This window comes from Pseudophryne corroboree, chromosome 1 (assembly GCF_028390025.1).
Source record: "Pseudophryne corroboree isolate aPseCor3 chromosome 1, aPseCor3.hap2, whole genome shotgun sequence".
In the NCBI taxonomy this organism is placed as follows: Eukaryota; Metazoa; Chordata; class Amphibia; order Anura; family Myobatrachidae; genus Pseudophryne; species Pseudophryne corroboree.
The window spans coordinates 1176347825-1176355545 of record NC_086444.1 but is presented as its reverse complement, the minus strand read 5'-3'; the positions used below and the strand labels follow the sequence as shown (position 1 = coordinate 1176355545).

The following is a 7721-nucleotide window of genomic DNA, read 5'->3' as shown; positions in this document are numbered from 1 at the left end:
ACAGTATCTCTCAAAATTTGCAAATATATGTTGATGATGTCAGGTGTGCCCATATACTTTGGAATCTTGTAACTCTATCTGACTTTTAAGCCCTAGTTGCCCATGGGGTTTGGTATAGAAGATCTACCATGTCAGCCATTAGGTCGACCCCATATGGTCGACATGGACAAAGATCGACGAATGGAAGGTTGGCAGTGAAAAAGTTTGACATGTACAAAAGGTTGACAGGGTCAGTAGGTCAACATGACAATGGTCAACATAACAATGGTCGACTCACTTTTTTTTGCATATTTGGAGTTAGTATGGATAGTTTTTCCATCTAGGAATAAGGTATAAAAGGTATACCTTTTATACCTTAGGTATAAAAGCGTCCCCTCGCGGACTCAATTCATTCAGTCACTGTGGGCATGGTGTCTCGCTCCACTTTGCTCAACACAAGGCTACAATAGGTTAAGATTTGTGACATGGATTGTTAAGGATGGTAATGTTCAAAAACATGAAAAAAAAACACAAAAAACATGCGTTAACCCAATGTATGTCAACCATTGCCATGTTGACCATTTAAACTTGTTGACCTTTTGTATATGCCTACCTTTCCAGTGTCCATGTCGACAGTTTGTCTATGTCAACTTAAGGCATATCGACCATATGGTGTTGACTTATTGACTGTCAAACTAGACATTGTAGATCTATAGTCTAGATCCCTTGCCTGTGAGTGTTCAAACATTATTAACTAAGTTATGCTGTCTTGCACAATTATTGTCTGGGTTTATATAAAACTTTGTAATATACTGTAAGTGTTATTGTCAACATTATTCCCCTCCGCCATACTTTTTAAGCTACGCAGACTGTACTATAGCATGTCTTTATTTATGTTCTTATTGAAAGCACATTTTGTCTGATATATATTCATACTTTAAAATATACTGTACATTAAATATAAATGCTGTGGATGTTAACACGGGTTGGGTATGCGTGACCGCCGCTGGCGATCCCGGTGGTCAGCTTACCGACCACGGGATCCTGGCAGCGGAATGCCAGCAGAAAGGGGGGTTGGGCAGCAAATGCAACAAGCCCCTTGTGGGCCCGCTGCACTTGCCACACTGTGGGCCCGGTGGTGAGCTGCACTTGCCACAGTTTCTATTCCTACTCTATGGGTGTCGTGGACACCCATGAGTGGCAGAAGTCCCTACTAGTCGGCATGGTATTGTGACCAGCAGTCTCCTGACCTCACCTTAAATTTCACCCTCCCCCCAGCACCTTAACCCTCCCTAGGGGGTGCCTAAACCTATCCCCCATCTCCCCAACACCTAAACCTAACCCCCCTCAAGTGCAACCTAACCCACCCCCCTGCAGCTCACCGCTTCAGTGTCCCAGTGGTTGGTCATTCGGCATTCTGGCAGTTGTGATTCAGGGATGGTGACCCTATTCGGGATGCTGGTGTCAGTGTTCTGACAGCTGGGATCCTTCCCAGATCCCATGGTTTGGTCCAGAGTTTTCAACATCTGACCAGGATCTCTCTATTAAATGCATTGATCTAGACATTTTCATTCTTTTGCCTATAGACCAAGATAAACGTTTGCACCTTAGTAAAACCATGCTATGCTGCAGGTGGGGCAGAATTAAAGCATGCAGAGAGATTTAGAATTGGGTGAGGTGTGTCCAAACTCAATTATGTATTGCAGAGTAAAACTGGGTACACACTGGAGCAATGTCGGGCTGATTTGCTATTTCGTAACGATAAATTGCCTACATCGCTTAGTTTGTATGGGTGATTGCGTGCTCCCACAGTTGCTAGCGATGGTCACTAGGTTTGATGTACTGCAATAATACTAGCAACCTTGTTATGCTAATAAAGGACAGAACATAGGGGGTAATTCCAAGTTGATCGCAGCAGGAAATTTTTTAGCAGTTGGGCAAAACCATGTGCACTGCAAGGGAGGCAGATATAACATGTGCAGAGAGAGTTAGATTTGGGTGGGGTCTGTTCAATCTGCAATCTAATTTGCAGTGTAAAAATAAAGCATCCAGTATTTACCCTGCACAGAAACAAAATAACCCACCCAAATCTAACTCTCTCTGCACATGTTATATCTGCCTCCCCTGCAGTGCACATGGTTTTGCCCAACTGCTAACAAAAATCCTGCTGCAATCAACTTGGAATCACCCCCATGATCGTTCCATCCTTCATTAAACTTCTTCCAGCTCAAGGGCATTCGCTCCAATGGCAGAACAAATGCCCGTAACCCATTATATACCCAGCTTAAGAATAAAGCTGCTCAGCATTTGTGGGTTACATGACAAAGCAGACAGTATTTACTCTTTTTATTATTTGCTTTCCTCTAAACACAGAATTAGGCCCTAAATCTCTAGGCTCAAGGAAGAGCTATGTCTTTCTGTTAGCAAGATATAACCCTGGGCACAAATGAACAGACTGCCAGAGCAGCCCCTGACATATAGTCCTATGACAGTCTAATAAAACAATGCAGTTTGTTTAAAAAGAACAAATGTGTGACACTGTCTGGTTATTCCAATAAATGTTTTAAGGTGACAAATAGAAAATCATGTTATCAGCGTTTCAGGGCTTTCTTCAGGGTAAATCATACAAAAAATAGAATTAAGCAGCTTCCCCTAAGAATCCTGTGTGACTTAGAAGATTGCCGGAAGGGTAACCATGTAACACTAACAAAAGAAAATAACACTAGGTTGCTGGGGTAAGGTAATACAGTATGTCCTCCTTTTCCAATCTCATCACTTGCTGAGTGGTTTGTGGCTGTTTCTCAAGTCACTGAAGATACTGTAAAGATGGTTGAATTCCCCAATGTTACTATCTCCTATAGATGTGTTCTCATACATCTGGACTCAATATGCCACACAGCGCCAGATGCCTCAGTGAGTGAGCTGAAAGGTCCCGTGCACCTCCATTCGTGTCGGCATTTTTGTTGTTGAAAATGCGTCAATATGTGACACTTGTATATCTATGTGTGACTGAGACTGTGTATGAAGAATTTGGCATGGGAAAAAGCCATGGCCACTGCATCGTATAACTTCGTATGCAGATTCAGAGACAAAGTTGCACACATATATACAGTACAAGTGTCGCATATAAAATTAATCAGTACAGTCTGTTTTTGTCACTTTTCAAAGTCTTGAATTGACTTATGTCTTACCATATTCTTTTTTCAAATGCAGCATGCACTGAGTAAACAGTTTTCAGCTGTTGCTCTGCAATTTTCTATCTACCCTTTGAGATTGTTCCTCCATTCTCTGAGTGCCTGTAAATTTGTCTCTAATGTATATTCTTATTTGTTTAGTGGAGAGTCTAGTGAAGCCTCTGTGATAAATTGGAACCTAATTTGGGTATACTAGGGTATGGGGATTGGACCATTTTATGGGCTCACCCCATAAGGCCACTGCATCAGTGAGATTCCAACAAATTCAAACATTTATCTTGCTGGTGTTTATAGGATTGGCTAAACTACAGCAGGGAGGGGAACAAGTACTATTTGTCCTATGTGTGAAACTCCTGGTGCATCTGCTATGGGCCTGTCCTGAAATTTCCAAATTTTGGTACTTAGTGATAGAATGTTGTCATGCCTGAGGGTTGCATCTGGGGAAGGCATGAGTGGCTGGAGCTGTCAGCAAAAGATTGTGAAACAAGCTTGATCCAGCTACTGGTCATGAAGCTAGAAAGCAATGAGAAACACCAAAGGCTTTTGACTTTGACAATGACCACGTAGAGAATAATGGTAAGTTTTATTGTACAGAAACTGGAACAATGACTGGATTGGTGACTGAACTGGAACCGGATTGGTGACTGTACTAGAACTGGGTAGGTGAATGGACTGGAACCGGATAGGTGATTGGACTGGAAATGGATAGGTGACCAGACTGGAACCTGAATGATGACCGGACTGGAATCAGATAGGTATATGAGAACAGAGTCTATGAAACAACCAGGCTGGAACTGTTAACAAATGGGCTGAAACCATACTTAAATGTGAAAAGGAGAATTGTGGATCCGTACTAGCTTCAAAAATAAAGATTTATTCCTAAATAAATTAATGAATATAACAAAACCAAAATTCTAACTGTTATCATTAGTACTGAACAGTATTGAGTTTGGTGGTGCTCCTATCAATTTTGTAGTTTGGACTACAAGGGAAAACAAGAGAAAGACAAAATGACCTTTTGTGGAAGCGCTCTTATAAATGATGAATTAATAAATGATGAAGGAAAAAAACCTGTTGGGTCTTTCCTCTAAAGGTGTGTTCTAAAACTTAACTTTTATTATGCTATAAATAGGGTCACATACGGTGAGCCAAATACGTGTAATAATCTTGATTGCCTTTGTACCAAATATGGTTCTAGATATAATAAGGTGAAAATATATTCTTGGATATCTTTAAGAGAATTTCAAAATATCCAAACGGTCACAGGAGTGAAGTCGGGATATATTACAATCTCCAGGTGATTAATAATATCATTTTGACAGAAAGATCAAAAAAGTGAAGTAAGAATGATGCAGATTGAAAGAAATCTCCTGAGAATATGGCCCACAGCACCTAGTATTCCCTGGAGGTCTCCCATCCACGTACTGACCAGGCCATACCTGCTTAGATTCTGAGATCGGACGTAATCAGGCGTACTCAGGGTGGTATGGCTGTGTGCCGTTTGAGTCAGGAAATGAGAGGAAACACTTCTGCTTTCTGTACTAGACGGGAACAGGGCTCTGAAGAACCCAGTCACAGTTTTCCAGATGAGAGAGTGTATAAGATGGGTACTTCTGCTGTCTGTTGTGATTGTGATTTGATCTGGTCACAAGCACAATGTCTGTGTCCAGGGCCACCATCAACCAGATGAGAGAGTACCAGAAGTGAAATAGATATTAAAATATTGAAAAGCAAGATAAATATGGAGATGTTTTATGAATCACTCTATTGGAAAAAATAATAATAATGAACTGTACTGTAAATCTACATCCCAACAAAATGCTGTATCTGTGCTATAAATCAGATATCAAATGGGGTAAAGTCAGTGCCAATCCTTGATGATTTGATTATAAATTATTCAAATACACATGTGCTGGTTATTGATGATCAAACAACAAGATATGGAGTATCTGCAAACTGTGTATATCGTCTAGTCAAATAAATCAAACACGAATAACGACACAAGCAATGAATTTAGAAAAATGCAGTCAAATGACAGGGTGCTGAGGCGCGTGTGCCAGATAATGATCAACCACTTTGAGTGAATAAAAGTCTCAGATATTAGGATATTTTCAGCACAAGATATGCAAAGTTATACACAAATACAAAAAGACATTACCAAATGGTATCCATGTACACTGAGAAACATCTATTGTAAAAGATGATACTGAGTCACTGGATGAACTATTTTTGCATGTAGGTGATCCTGCAACAATTTTGACAATTAAACAAGCATGAAGATTGCTGCTGAAAGGTAGATACTTGTTTTTAAGTTTAAAGTATCACTGTGTTTGTTACAGTACAGACATGGCACTTGTGTATGTCATCATTTGGCTATATGCTGAGTATAACACATAAAGTACTGCATCAGCTAAATGGAAAAATAGAAATAACCCGAATGCTGTATGTGTGCGTATGGAGCTTGTGATAAAACTTCTGGTGAGTAAGTAAATAGGCCCAATCCTATTTTAAGTTACTGAGCAGGTAAAGTTGTTGTTATACCCAATGGAAAGGTATGTGGAGCTGTGCACGGCCAGACAGATATATGTATATAGAGTTACCACTTCCAGAAATATAGGTATTGTGGTGGCCGGTCGCTGTAATCTCTTAGACCATGTCCGTGCTCCATATTCTGTGACCGTGCGGCCACCCGTTCCGGAGAGGGCGATACCGCTATGACGTCACTGGATGGACGTCAGATTTCCGATGTATATTTCACCTGCGAACTAGGCTTGTTCACGGAACAAGCCTAGTTCGCAGGTGAAACGTACGTCGGAAATCTGACGTCCATCCAGTGACGTCATCGTGGTATCGCCCTCTCCGGAACGGGTGGCCGCGCTGTCACAGAATACGGAGCACGGACATGGTCTAAGAGATTACAGTGACCAGCTGCCATAATACCTATATTTCTGGAAGTGGTAACTCTATATACATATATCTGTCTGGCCGTGCACAGCTCTACCTACCATCCCATTGGGTATAACAACAACTTTACCTGCTCCGTATGTCAGGAATCGACTTACTGCAGCTGCATCAGTCCGCCGGTGCGGTCTCCGTCTGGGGCTCCCATGTCTCGCTGCCACTGGTCACCTTGTCGCCAAATGTCATCCTGGGCCTAAGGACACTCCTGTTGTCAGCAGGCGTGCATGCACGCCGGGCCGCGGCATGAGCGCCGCCATGACAGTTCCCATCAGCTCCTTCGCATCGGCCAATCCGGAGCTTGGCCGCACCTCCCCATTCACTCCCAGCCAATACCTGCAGACCGGGGGGTATATCAGTAGCAGCATGGAGAGTCAGTCCTTGCCTTGGACTACGTGTCATTCCTCTGACCTGTGTCACTGGCTCCGTTCTCCAGTTCCTTTGAGTTCCTACTCTGCCTTCCAGTCTGATCCTGCATTTCCGTGGAACCACAAGCACCAGCAACCTGGGTGCTTATGATTAAGCCTCTTCAGTTCCTCTGTGAATCTACTCTACATTCCAGTCTGGTCCTGTACTGCTGTGGAACTACAAGCACCAGCAACCCGGGTACCTGTGATCAAGCTTCATACCTTTACCAGCTACAGTGTGCTCCAGCCCTCTGCAGTAGAGACTTTCCTCCAGGTGCATCTCGTTTTCTACACCTGTTCATCAGCCTGCAAGCTGTCAGTGTTATTCAACCTGCACTGAGGATTTCAACACTTGTCTCCTGCAACTGTAACCTGGCTTGCTATTCTCACCATCATCCCTGCTGTGTTCCATGATCCAGGAACCATCGGTTTCCAAACCGATACATCGATCCCCTGATCGATTGTTACATACCATACAGACTTTGCCATAAGACTTTCAACTTCTTTACTACTTATTCATTATTGCATATCCTCTGTTACCATCAAGTATTCCTGCTGCCATACTATCCGTTAAAACTGTTTAATAAACAAATAAGCGCACATGCGCAGGAATCCTATCCGGCATCCTCGTTTTCTCCATCCTATCTCCACTGACCCACTAGCGCCCCCTCCGGGAACACAAAGTAGACAGAACCTGACACCATAATTTCAAATAGGATTGGGCCTATTTAATTACTCACCAGAAGTTTTATTACAAGCTCCATACACACACATACAGCGTTCGGGTTATTTATATTTTTCCATTTAGCTGATGCAGTACTTTATGTGTTATACTCAGCATATAGCCAAATGATGACATACACAAGTGCCATGCCTGTACTGTAACAAACACAGTGATACTTTAAACTTAAAAACAAGTATCTACCTTTCAGCAGCAATCTTCATGCTTGTTTAATTGTCAACATTGTTGCAGGATCACCTACATGCAAAAATAGTTCATCCAGTGACTCAGTATCATCTTTTACAATAGATGTTTCTCAGTGTACATGGATACCATTTGGTAATGTCTTTTTGTATTTGTGTATAACTTTGCATATCTTGCGCTGAAAATATCCTAATATCTGATACTTTTATTCACTCAAAGTGGTTGATCATTATCTGGCACACGCTCCTCAGCACCCTG

General features: G+C 42.1%; 1 pseudogene; it reads right to left on the bottom strand.

The window, feature by feature from the left end:
• Positions 1–4553: 4553 nt before the first annotated feature.
• Positions 4554–4671, bottom strand: LOC134945160 (5S ribosomal RNA; annotated as a pseudogene).
• Positions 4672–7721: the final 3050 nt, after the last annotated feature.